At 39.6% G+C, this 14177-nt stretch overlaps 1 protein-coding gene across 14 annotated transcripts in view; it reads left to right on the forward strand.

Annotated features, from left to right (window-relative positions):
- Positions 1 to 14177, forward strand: part of SEMA6D (semaphorin 6D) — a 589994-nt gene that overhangs the window by 213068 nt on the left and 362749 nt on the right. For all 14 annotated transcript variants that reach the window (XM_073998456.1, XM_073998473.1, XM_065547891.1 and 11 more), the window contains one exon: positions 7145 to 7224. The gene's annotated coding sequence lies outside the window, so the exon portion shown is untranslated. The remainder of the gene's footprint in view (positions 1 to 7144; positions 7225 to 14177) is intronic.

Here is a 14177-nt window from a genome sequence, read left to right on the forward strand (position 1 = left end):
GCTTTGTGTTCTCTTCTGAGGAGCAGGAATCTAGTCTCCTGAGTGGAGTGTGTTGGTAGCAGGGAGGAGGGGTGGCGACTTTAAGGGATTGGAGGAGGTGGCATGAGCTTAGTGTTTCCGAACAAAATTTGGAGAGCTGGTAGGGAAGGATTTGGTTGGAGAGAGTGGCTCCAGGAGAAGCGGATCCCAGTCTGTTACAAAGTCTCATCTCAAACAGGGTCAGGACCTAGTGTGAGTCCGTCCTAAACATCGCCCTCCTCCACCACCCCACAAACTCATTCCACTACCTCAGAGGGCTAAGTCTTTTTAAGGATCAAGTGGGAGTGGAGGAGGAGCTTCACCTAACTTACTAGCCTGAGGAGTCCAGGATTGAGGGCTGTGTACCAGCCTATAAAAGGAATCAATGCCTCAGGGCCTTTCCCATAGCAACAAAATCAGTCCTTGACACCTAGACAGTTCTTGCTTCCTTTGTTTTCTGCTTCTCGTGTTGCCTGAAGGCGTGCCTCTTCTTTTGACTTGTATAATTCCCTCATCTAGCTGGGGGCCTTATATAAACTCTACTGCACTGCTAATATTTCATTGTCATTTTCAGCTCTATTACATCCTTCTCTCTATCATTCTTTAGAGCAAGAGATGTCATCTAGAGGGGTCTGCAGCTTGCATAAATGAGTTACGAATCCTCATAATTTCAAGTGGGTTACCAAACCTCTTCCCAGCAGAACCAGGCATCTGGTAGCTCCAAAGTGTGAAGAGGACATTATGCATATGTATGTAGAGCCACATGCCCTACAGCGATTCAGAAGTACTTGCCACACTTTCACTCACAGGGAGGGGCTATATGCAGGGAGACCTGAGAACTGCTCTTTGAAAGGAGGCTGCTTTAGCATATCCTTTCCGTTCTCTATTCTGTGCACGAGGCTTCAACTTTCTTTTCCTGAACCAATGAAAGGAGTGAGGAAAAGGTCTGACTGAGTGTACAAATTATCTGTCATATACAACTTTGCATATATGTAGTCAGGTAACTTTACCATCAGCAGCTACTGGGGAAAGTGAAATAGCAACAAAGCTCAATCTATATGAACATAGCGAGGGCAACAAAATCAGGGACCTGGATGACTCTGACATGGATAATGTTGCCTGAAGAATTTGGAATGGAGGAAAATGTTCGACTGCTTGTAGCTGTTTGACCTGGCTGAAGATATTTATCCCCACTGAGACTTCCTGTACCTGTAAATGGGACATAATAATAGCTCTACTGACTAGTGTTTCCTGAGAATTAGATTAAATAACAGATTTAAAATAGCTTATAAAAACATACCCAAGGACAAAAGCTAACAAAAATATACTTTCCATTTCCTTCCTTTTGATTTATAATAATTTATTAATAATTATTCTGACTTCTGAAAATAAGTCAAACTCATAGTGACAGAGAGTAAAAGGGTGGCTACCAGGGTCTGGAGAGTAGGGGAAAAGGAAAGATATTGGTCAAAGGGTACAAACCATCGGTTATAAGATGAATAAGTTCTGGAGACCTAATGTACAGTATGGTGACTATTGTTATTAATGATGTATTGTATACTCGAACTTTCCTACGAGAGTAGATCTCCAGTGTTCTCACCACCAAAAAAAAAAAAAAAAAAAAAAAGTACTTGTGAGGTGATGGATATGTTAATTAGCTTGATTGTGGTAATAATTTCACAATATATGTCTATGCCAAAACATCATATCGTGTACCCTAGATATGTATGCTATTTTTGTCAGTCATACCTCAAAAACAAACAAACAAACAAAAACAGGAAAAAGAAAACTAAGTTTAAAAACAAAAAACTGTCCTATTCACTTCATGTAGTTTTTGTGGTGGAAATTAAGTGAAAATAGTGAATGCTGTAGGCCGGGCGGGGGGTGACTCATGCCTGTAATCCCAGGATTTTGGGAGGTGAGGCAGGCGAATTACCTGAGGTCAGGAGTTCGAGACCAGCCTGGCCAATGGTGAAACCATGTCTCTATTAAAACTACAAAAATTAGCCGGGCGTGGTGCGTGGTGGCAGATGCCTGCAATCCCAGCTACTCGGGAGGCTGAGGCAGGAGAATCGCTTGAGCCCAGGAGACGGAGGTTGCAGTGAGCCAAGATCATGCCACTGCGTTCCAGCCTGGTCAACAGAGCAAGACTGTGTCTCAAAAATAACCACAAAACAAACGAAAATACTTAATAAAGTGAACAATTCCAAACAACCAGAACGTGTGATTATCATCATTATTTTGGAGGTACTTAGGCTGTCATTGTTACAGAAATATTTGGGAAAGGTTTACTTGAAGGAGATGTAGTGTTGTTACTGAGGAACAGAGAAGTTGAAGCGTTCGCCTGTCAAGCCCAGTTCCTATCCACCTTCTTGGTGCAAAAAGCTGCCAAATACCTCATATATGTATAAGGTGGGTAGTGTTTGGAAAGGAAGATTGGGAGATGCCCTTTAAAAGTGGTATAGACAAAGTGCAGACCTGCAGTTTTTACATTCCACAACTCTGAGTTCTTATCTTTTCTGGGACTTAAAGATTTAGCATGATTGTCGAGGCACATCGGATGGGTAACCAGCCAGCAGCTCAGATGCTTGCAGATGCTGCTGTCAGTTTGCATCATCCTTTCACAGGGAGATGGCGCCCTCACCCCTTCTCCCTCCTCTCTGCGCCTTGGTGGTGGTGGTGGAGTGGGTGTGTTGGGAATCTCCCTGTGAAAGGACGTGGTGAAGACTGACAGAGTCTGAGGTTGGGCCTCAGAAGGAGGGCAGTAGATAGGACTCTTGACCAAGTTGTCAAGGACCTGCAGTTTCTCACTTGTGCTATCCAAACCCCCTTCTCAGTAAATTTCAGCAGTTTCTCCTCCCATCCTTGTGACCTGGTGTGGAAGTGGAGAGGCGTGGTGGGTAAGACAACTACCTTGGCATGTTCTGGCATCCTCAGACAGGCCTAGGATTGAGCCCGACCTCTGCCAGCTACCACTTGTAGCTGTTTGACCTGGTTTAAGTTATTTATCCCCACTGAGACTTACTGTACCTCTAAATGGGGCGTAATAATATATCTACTGAATAGTGTTTCCAAGAATTAGATTAAATAATATATTTAAAATATCTCATGAAAACATACACAGAACAAAAACTAACAAAAATGTACTTTCCATTTCCTTCTTTTTGATTTATAACAATTTATTAACAATGACTCTGACTTCCTTCTATATCACACTATCCTTATTGATAAAAAAGGGTAAACTAAATGACTTATAATTCCTGCACACTAGTAAAGGCTGAAAATTCTTCCACTTCCAGTGTTATAACCAAGAAATAAATGAGGTTGCTCTGTGCATTCTAAGGTACATGAGATAAAATTGCACAGAGAGATTAAAAGGGGGAATTTGATCTAGGTATTATTGGACAAGTAAAGTGTTAATAAGCAAGTAGGGATTGGCACAGTGAGGAAGGACGCACAGAGCCTGATGCTGTTAGGTTCAACAAAAGCAACTTGGATAAACGGATTCCTGCTCAGATAATAGAGATTCTCCCAGAACTATGTAATTTAGAAGAGGGCAACTCAAAGGAAGCATGAGCATCTCTCTTGGGGAGTAGGTGCTTCTCCCTGCCTTCCAAAGCACACAGGCAGGAGTGCAGCAGAACTTGCAAGAGGCTACAGTTCCATACTGGACACTCATCTGCATGAGTGCAAGGACTCTCTCTGTTTTGCTGCCAGTTGTGCTTACTGAATGTTGAACTTTGGATGAATAAATGAGTATCACTGATGCACTTCAAGTATTAATGTCTGAGTGTAGGGTAAAATCCAGGACAAGAGAACCTAGTGATCTTTTATCTTTTTAGAATAGCAATTCTCCTGGAACACTTCCTGAAGACACCTCATAGCACTTTTGCAAATGCTGATAGTTTATTTAAGCTTGTAGACAGCTTTTTCTTGCCTGTCGTACAGCTGTGAGTGTGGGAGCACAATTCTCTGGGGACCTGGGCATATGTTCTCTCCTGGAGAAAATCTGGGAGAGAGCCCCAAAGAACACACTGTACCCCTCTCTCTGCCAAGAAAAGAAAATCCTGCCTGAAATGCACCCTCGGCCAATGAGAAAATATGAGCTGGAAATAGAGCTTTAGAAACTTAACTGTGCATTAGAATGAAGAGTGAGTTGGTGGATGAGGTGGAAATTCTGGGTTCCATTTTTGATCTTCCACCGTAATGATATGTCCCACATACTACAGAGTGTGGTAAACTCTCTGGACCTCAGTTCCTCCCCCGTAAATGAGGAGATTAGCCAAAGACATGTCAATGTCAAGATACCTTCCAGCCTGATGCTCCCAATTTTATTGGCACTTCCTAGAATTGTAAAGCTGGAAAAATATTCAGATTTTTCTAATTCAGCTTTTTTCATTTCATAGATGAGAAAACTGAGTTGTAGAGAGGTGAAGTTATTTGTCAAAAGCCACCAAACCAAGTAGAAGCCAAGCTAAGGTTAGGACCAGTATCCTCAGAACACCAGTCCAAAGGCTCTTCATCTGTTGAGTCACGGTCCACCTTAAATTCTGATGCAAAGCCTGGACCTGCTGGGAGTGGAGAAGGGATGGCAGGAGCAAATGCATCCCAAGTAAATCCATAAAATTTGCAAACTATTGTCAGGGTTGTGTGTTAGGGGGGGCGGGGTGGGGTGGGGTGCGGGGAGGCAGGTCTTAGATTTCGGGCTAAAAACCCTATGTAACACTTTATTTCTGAAAGTCGGGGTTGGAACCAAATATTTAAGGATTTTTTTTTTTTTTTTTAAACAGGGTCTGGCTCTGTCACCCATGCTGGAGTGCTCGGCTCACTGCAGCCTCAACCTCCCGGGCTCCTGAGTAGCTGGGACCACAGGCACGTGCCACCACGCCCAGCTAATTGTTTTTGTAGCTTTTTGGTAAAGAAGGGGTTTCTCCATGTTGTCCAGGCTGGTCTCGAATTCCTGGGCTCAAGGGATCCGCTTGCCTTGGTCTTCCAAAGTGCTAGGATTACATGCATGAGCCACTGCACCTGGCTGGAATGTTTTTACATGTGATGGGAATTGTGCCTCTGGCTTCTTTGGTTTAATAGCTTCATTTGTGCAAGAAGCATCAAAACACATTGGACCAAATTTAGGTTTATATCTGGCCTCCAAATAAGTCTTACTCATGTGTTTTGTTGATGGCAGTTTCTGATTTGTAAAAAGCCAGTTCCCCTTTTAAATGTTATAGCTATTGTTTCTCTTACAAATACTTCTGCTAAATTCGGTGCTCCACATTCGTCAACCATAGTCAGATAACACAACAAGGGGCTGGCTAAAACAGAAAAGGTTTTCTCATTAAGTGAATCTGAAGGAGGCCTCTACTAATTAGTTATTGAATTGGATCTTTGGGGTAGGTACATTAAAATGACCAGTTCTTCTTGAAAATATATAGCATAGAGTCCTGGACCGCAGCCCAGACCTATTGATTCAGAATCTTTAGGAAGTAAGGCCAAAGAATCTGTGTTGTTACAAACTCTCCAAAACCTCTTATGCACACTCACATTTGAAAACACCCGTTCTCAATACTTGCCCAAATATTTTCAGTCTTTAACAAAACTGACCTAATGATAATATTATCCTAAATGATTCTTTGGTCTTTAAAATGGTGAGGTAATGCAGGATTCAGACAATAATATAGGTATGGAAAACATACCATTTAATTTTTCAAAGAAAATGTTTTTTTCTCTCCACTTAAATACAAGGAGATGAGTGGCTGTGGCCTGACTCATGCCATGGTGGACATGGTGTAGGGTATCAACATTTCTTCTTGGTGGCCTTCATTTTCCAGATGATTCCTTAGCTGAGTTTTCATTTTTTTTTTTTTTTTTTTTTTTGACAAGAGTCTTACTCTGTTGCCCAGGCTGGAATGCAGTGGTGCAATCTCGGCTCACTGCAACCACCGTTTCCTGGGTTCAAGTGATTCTCCTGCCTCAGCCTCTCGAGTAGCTGGGACTACAGGCGCTTGCCACCACGCCCAGCTAATTTTTTTTATTTTTAGTAGAGGCGGGCGTTTCCCTGTGTTAGCCAGGATTGTCTCGATCTCCTGACCTTGTGGTCCACCTGCCTCGGCCTCCCAAAGTGCTGGGATTGAGTTCTTGTTTTAATATTCACAGTTGCATGCATTCCTGCCATTGAAGAACTACCCCTCTAGTTCTGCTTGACTTTATTGAAATACAGAAATATCAAGTGTGTTATTCAAAAAAAAAATACTTCAGCAGATAGTAAATGTAAAACTTACATCTCCTCTTAGCATCAAACAAGCTAACATACACACTCATATGCTGGCAGAACAAAAACTCATCTAAGAATGACAAAGTCTGACATTTTCTAACTTTAAAACACCTTGCTCTATTTCTGAACTAAGGTTTCTCTGGTTTTCAAAGAGGCTTCATAGAACTCCTGGGGATATTAATTCAGCTGCTTTTCACCTCCTCTGTCTTCAGGTTTGGGATTCTTGAGTGCTTCTGTGGGCTTGCATTCCTTGTGTGTCTGTGTAGCCACTCCTGGGTTCAGATCCCTCTATTCCAGTAGTGTGGTCAGAGCAAGATAAGTCTACTCCAGCCCTCAGAGCCTCATTTCAAGGGCAATAGAGGGCATTTGGAAACTTCTCTTGAGTAAGAGTATAGGGTATCCAAACTGACAAGGGACTCAGTGAAAATGCAGTTGCCCTCTGCTACCCAATGTGTGGCCCGTAGGATGTGCACGACTTTGCAGTCATGGAAGCACGTACTTCATTAAAATTGGGCTGGTTACTTTTTTCCCCCACAGAGACCATGTCCTGACTGCAGTTTATTAAAACTACCTAGGCCGTGTACCATTATTCGTCCTGCTTGTATTCATGAATGGCCTGTTCGCAATAGGAACATCCAGGTAGAGATCAATAATCAGTCTCTTAGTTAGGGCAGAGAGAGGGAAAAAAAAGAAAATCCACTGGTGCACTGCGTTCAGCTGTGTTTAAGAGGTCTTATCATTAAAGCAGCAGCAGGCATTTATAAACCAAGGTTGCCGGCAGTGCTGGGCAGACAGGATTAGAATAATCATCCATCAGGCTCTGTTTCATGAATGTTTTCCTTTGACTTTTAGCAGGATCTCCAACCTGAGCATATGCCAGCTGACATGGGAACACTGAGGCCAGCAATTTAAGGATTTCACATTTGCTTGCAGTGGTAAGATTTAAATATATAACAACGAAGGGCATTAAATATTACTGGGTTCTGGCTTTTTCCATTAGATGCGAAAGTGAGGTTGTTTAGGTGTATCTTTTTTGATCAGTAAAGATCTCTACTTGCAAAACCAATGCAAACACAAGATAAATCCATAATCCATAAATATTGAACATAGTGTTTGTTGGTATGAGTGAAAATAGGAAAACTAATAATTAGATTTTTTAAGTGTCTGCATCATTGGACTAAGTGGAGGAAATGGTTTCCATGTTGAACAACGAAACTGTGTATTCAGCAGAGATATGATTATACAGCACAAAGGGACACACAGTTAAAGATCAATGGGGAGAAAGAAAGGGAAAGTGACTCTGTTTTCAATTCTACATGGGGCAGTCATACCCTTAACATGGGTCCAGATATTTGGTTTCTAAAACAACCACATTTGCAGTTAGCTAGGAGATTGTGTAAAAATGAAGATTCTGTAAGCCGATGACAGTGTACCTCCACACACTGGACACTTGCTGCCATCCGAGACATCTGTACGCCATTACTTAAAAAGAGAGTGATAATGGTGACTGTTGACAGACGGATGGCAAATCGTGTTACTGGAAGATCATTTTGAAAAGGGAAGTCTCCCACTCCTCTGTGTGTATGTGCATTTATATATATGTGTGGACAAACACACATATACTCTCTCCCTTAAATCTGAGGCCAAAATGTAATACTGAAAAAAGGAATTAAAATTTACATTCTTAATAAAAGAGAGCACCATCTTTGGACACATTTTCAATATAAAGTAGAAACTGCACCATGATAGGGTTAAATAGTCTAACAAGATCATCTAGGCCTCGGTGGATTCTTTGGACCCTGTGTTGTTTAATTTAATAGGTTAAATTAAAAAATAATACACGTTCCATTACCATCTTCCTTTAAGCCAGATCTTCATGGAGTAAACCTATATTTGGCACATTCAATTCTTTGAGAGCTACCATTTTAATATATTTTCTTTCTTTCTGTCTTTTTTTCTTTTTTCTTTTTTTTTTTTTTTTTTTTTTGAGACAGAGTCTTGCTCTGTCAGCCAGGCTGGAGTGCAGAGACATAATTACAGTTCACTGAAGGCTTGAACTCCTAGACTCAAAGGATCATCCCACCTCAGCCTCCTGAGTAGCTAGGACTACAGGCAAACACCACTGTGCCATCCTAATTAAAAAAAATTATAGAGATAGGGTATCACTGTGTTGCCCATGCTGGTCTTGAACTCCTGGCCTCAAGTGATCCTCTTGCCTTGGTCTCCCAAAGTGCTGGGATTACAGGGGTGAGCCACTGCATTCAGCCACTAATAAAGTTTCTATATATTTCTTAGTCCCAATTTTCATGTGGTCTTATTGCAGATCCATGGTGCATTGAGTAAAATGTGACTTTGAGAAGCCTGATTTGCTCATTCTTGTGTGCTGACCGTGGTGTTACATCTGTGAATTTCTGAAGGATATATTTTAGAAATTCAGCATTCTTATTTAGTCCTCTTAGTATATTCTTTTCAAATTGCCTCGCTGCTTTATTCAGTCATATTATTGCAGTAACTTTTAGTTTAACAGCTTGTATTCTCAAAATCTATTTATGGAACAATGGAAGAATGATTGTAAAATAGCTTGGAAGATGCATTACTTAAACTGATACCTGGAAGTGATGATATAACTTCACACTTTTATGCATATAAAAGTAAATGAATGTATCATTATGGTTTATTTTATCTGAATATTACATTCCCCTTGAAAATTAAATAACTTTGCACTTGAGTTTCATGTTTTATTTCATGATTTAGAAGTGCTTTCTAGGAACTACCACCAAAGCCTAACTTCCATACGTAAGTCATGGTTTCCTCATATGTGCATGGAGTTTAAGATAACATCCTAATTAGAGTCATTAAATCTTTGATGTCAGAAGGGGCTGAGTTAAACTGAACAGGGCTTTTAAAAATCTCCAAAGTTGAGCAATGTGAGGAGGAAAACAAAGTAAGAGAAACACGCATATGATTGGCCTTAATGATATTATAAGCCTATAAGAAAGTGGCCTACAGCTCACATCTGGACCACAGAACTCATCATTTCATCTGAACCTGTGTGTATCAAATTGTGCTTTTTGTTATCAAAAGTGAAAGCCTGCAAAAAAAATAAACTAAACTAAACTAAAATAAAATCCAATAGACCATGCTAAATTGAGTTGCATCATTTAGAAAGTGGGAAGATTTTCTTAGAACTAGCCTTGGAGCTTCTTGTCTCTGTAGAGAACCAAGGACCATACAGAATACTGTCCCACTTCTGCATATGAGGACACTGTTGAACAGATAGACTTGTTTGAGAAATAATATAATCATGTAGAGTGACAGAGTAGAAAAGCACTAATGTAGACACCAATGTACCACAATCTTTCCACAATGTACCACAGCAAAAACCATACCTGATTTTGCTGGATAAGATTTTTTTTCTTTTGTCTCTAAGGTTTTAAATAACCTCTAAATGTCAGTCCTTAGTTTTTAATTTGTAAAAGGGGTTTACTACTTACTCTATTCTCTGCAGACTTAGCTGGAGATAAAATAATAAGTAAAAAATACTTTGTGGAACTTAAAATCACTACACAGAATTTAGTATTGCTAGAAAGTTGATTCCTTGTTAATAGCGCTTGTCTGATTTGAACATTAGGTCAGAAAAGCATCTTCATCGATCTGGTCTATGTTTTCACACTGAATGAAGGCTTACAGTTGCTCTGAGCTCTAATACACTTGACTGTTCTTATTAAATTATGATAACAAAATGCAATCATTATAACTTTCCCTGAATTGTATGTGTATCTATTTTTAGTGTTGTTGATGCACTGATCGAAATTTCAGTGTTCTAAAATTACTCCAAATGAGAGCATGGGAGAGTACAGAGGAAATGTTTACGATACAATCCCTGTCAGTAAGGGGAGTGGAAGGGGTCTCTGGGGCTCGTCCTTGTGGTAAAGCCGTCTTTCTCAGACCTCCTTTCCTCTAATTCTTTTCAGATGCAGACTTCCTACCATAGCAAACCCTGTGTATCTTCCTGCCCCTTCTCCTCCTCTCTCTCTACCCGCTCCTGTCTCCTTTCTCCTCTCCTTCACACCTCAGAAAGTCCTTTGATTGTTTACAATCCAGGTTTTTTTTTAGCTATTGACCCACAGCCTTCTGCTTCCATAAATCCTGCTTTAAGTGTTTGATCTGTAAGACAAATATACCCCCATAGCCCTGAGTTTACTCTCTGACTCTGTTTCATTACAAATGTTGTAGACAATCAATATGAGTTAGGGGTGGGGGGAAATGTCTTAGGTCAACAAACACAATTTGCTGGAACATACCATAATCTTTGCCCTTGCAAAGAACTGTTGATCACATGTCCTTTAAGAATAAAGCCAAGTTGTTGGAAAATGTAACTTAAATTAAATACACAGGAAATTCCAACAATTACACATGACATAAAAAATCTTTCAGAGCTCCCAGTTCATGTACTAATGTTAGAAGCAATCAAGGACTATGAATAATGGATGAAGTTAAACATAGTGGCCCAAATTTTTATCCAGAGTGCTAGAGAAGAACGTTAACATAATGGATGTGGGTCAAAGAAATTGCCTGACATATGAAATACCAACCAAGAGTATCATCCATTTATTTTTTATTTAGGAATAAAGTTTGCACACCATGCCAAGGTCACCATTGTGGAGATACTTACTTGTGTGCGCTATGGTCCTCCCTAATGATAACGATATTCCTTCCCAGTCCCGAGACCCCCAGTCACATGGCAGCATTGTTTGTACCTTCTGTGACAATTAAAATCCACCCTCATTTCTACCAATTTGTTATCCCAAGAGAACAAAAGTAACTAATAGCTCCTTCAAGCCTGGGTATGGTCTATTTTGTCCTCATGTTAGAACTTAATTTAAACCTTCCTTGGTCACAAAATTCTGAGACTAATCTGGGAAAGTAACCAAAGAGAATTAAGATGAGAATAAGGTTAAGTATGGGAAATGTTGTCCTAAAATACTCCACCCAAATTTCCATGTGTTTATAACTGACCCAATTAGCTTGAAAATTAGTTTGAAATCATCATAGCAGATCATAGGACTAATAACTCAATCAAACAGTGTACTCACAATCTGGCAGATCTGGCTACATCTATTATTTCTAGCATTCCCAACTCAAAAGGTAATTTCTCTTTTCAATCACTGACCTCTGTTTCTCCCCAAAGCCAATGTGGAGGTAAGATATAATCAGCAAAGAGAGCTCCTTAGGACCCTTCCCAGGAAGGGGATCAGGACATTATGGAATTTGACAGAGATTCTAGTAGAGTCTCTCAAATCTCAGCTATTTTTATTAGTATTTTGTGAAGCTCCAGAAAACTGCAAGTATTTTCTGTTCTAGTCACCCCTTATTACTTTCCAGCTGATCAAAATAACCCATGACTAACAACAGGAACCCGAGAACCGCCATAACTGCAATGGTCCCATCTATCACTCAGATATTTTTTGTGTAATAAAGTCAAAAGCAAATTTTCTTCTTTTATTTTCAAGTTTTGCATCTGACAAAATGTCATTGGAGCTCAGTGACTTATGAAAAATTGGGACAGATTGAGAGCCTCTGATAAAAGCAATCTTTGTATCACTAAAAGATTCTGCTAAATTGAGGGGAAAGGGGACTTATAGTTCTTAATAATGTGTTTTATCAACCACCTGCAAAAATTTTTAATTAAATATCTAAAGATACATTATAAGATATTATTGTAAAAGACACAAACATGATTCCAGAAACATTTTAAAAGCTTGAATATTTAATATTTATTTGTTTTAGAGATAGAGGGAAAGAGGAGATGAGAAACATATATTGTATGATCATATTATGATTTCATCCTCATATCAGACAAGAAGATATACTCTGCCATACCATCCCATGATTATGTACTTTACCTTTTAGACTCTATCTGCTTATACTCTGTGTGTGTGTGTGTGTGTGTGTGTGTGTGTGTGTGTGTGTGTGTGTGAGACAGAGAGAGAGAGAGAGAATATGAATGTCTGAGAAAGTAGGAAAGAGTTATCGTTAAAAGTAAAACTCTCAGAGGTTGCCTGAAGGGGCAAGATTTACCAAATATCTATTGTTTAAGGAGTGACAATTACTGCTAAGATTAAAAATAGTAATTTTAGAATTGTTATGAATTCTTAGTGTTGTTTTGGTGTGTTTTTCAGTGAGCTGTAGTGCCATATTGTCATGGCACTACCATGACAACTGTTGTGTCCTTGGATCCCCTGAAATCTTGATTTTATAAATGGAGGATATCATGGTAAAAATGGACATTTCTAAATATTAATTTTCTATGTGAAAGGCATTAATCATTTTGTTTTTTCTTTTCCTAATCACTCATGCATCCTTTTTTTTTTTTTGGCAAGCCGTTCATTGAACAAATGTTTATCAATCACCATGTAGATATTGCTAGACATTGTTTTATATATTGGGGATGCTGAAGTAAACCCAACAGATAAAAATGTCTGCATTCAAGGAAGTTAGTTTTCAATGGAGGAGATAAACGATGCAGGGATAAAAATATCTAAAATATAGCATTTATATATTTTATATTCCCATATATATTTTTATATATAGATAAATGCAAAAAGAAAAAAGAGGAGATATGAAATGGTATATGGGGCTGAACTTTACATGGAGTGGCCTGGTAGAGATTTTCTATGTAGATACCTTCTGAGAAAAAGACCTCAAGGAAATGAGACAGCAAGCCAGGCAGAAATCTGAGGAAGATTGTTCTAGGCAGAGAGAACAGTAAATGCAAAAGCTCTGGGACAAGAGAATGGGTAGTATATTTGAAAATTAACAGGGAGGCTATTCAGTCTGAATCGTTAGAAGGATCACTCTGGCTGCCATGCCAAGAATGTGTCTTAGTCTGTTCAGGCTGCTATACTGGGTGGCTTATAAACAACAGAAATTTATTTCTCACAGTTCTGGAGGCTAAGAAGTCCAAGATCAAGGCATCAACAAATTCAGTGTCTGATGAGGGCCCATTTCCTTGTTCATAGATGGAGCCTTCCATTTGTCCTTACGTGGTGGGAGAGGCAAGAAAGCTCTCTGGGATTTTTTAAATAATTGCAGTAATCCCATTTTTGAGGGCTATACCCTCATAACCTAATCACCCTCCCAAACACCCCACCTCTTGATACCATCACCTAAAATGTCAGGATTTCAACATAAGGATTTTGGCAGAACATAAACATTAAGCCTATAGCAGAGTAGGAAGAAACTCACAGGGTGGGTAGAGAAGACGTAAGTAGGTAGACCACTTAGGAGACTGCTTCAGTAACTTCAGGAAGAGAGGATAGGGTCCTGTGCCTAGGTAGACAAGGTGCCCTGGACTAAGAGCACAAATAACTTGTCTGTAAGAACAAGAAAGGTGTGGATAGGTGGGAAGAGATGGTAGTCACAGGATATGAAAGTTCTCTTTTGATTGTTTAGCAAATGTCAATCACATTAGACTGCGTAAGTGCAAGCATACAGTGATCACCTGATTGAATTTAAGAAGGGTTATGATTTCACCAGGAAAGTTCACCAACATAAAAAAGGATCTAGGAAAAGATTAAAATGATGCTCTATGGAATTTAAGCTGGAAAGGAGGGAGAGAATTTCATGAGAGAGCTATGTCTCAGGGACAGAGAGAGTGAATTTCAGGTCCTTGTGTGATTTTAGAATTGTAGGAGTTAGGGTGTTAGAAGGAGTGACCAGGAAAAATAAGAGATCATGATCATAGAAGAGAATATTTAAAATTGAGATTCTTGCAAGGAGTGCAGTTATTGATAACCACAAAGTCAAGTGTTTGACTGTGTAAGTGAGTGGCTCAAGAAGGATGGCTGATGAAATCTCTAAAAGCAAAGTAGTCCAGAAACTGAAA

The sequence above is a fragment of the Macaca fascicularis genome, chromosome 7, assembly GCF_037993035.2.
Source record: "Macaca fascicularis isolate 582-1 chromosome 7, T2T-MFA8v1.1".
Lineage (NCBI taxonomy): Eukaryota > Metazoa > Chordata > Mammalia > Primates > Cercopithecidae > Macaca > Macaca fascicularis.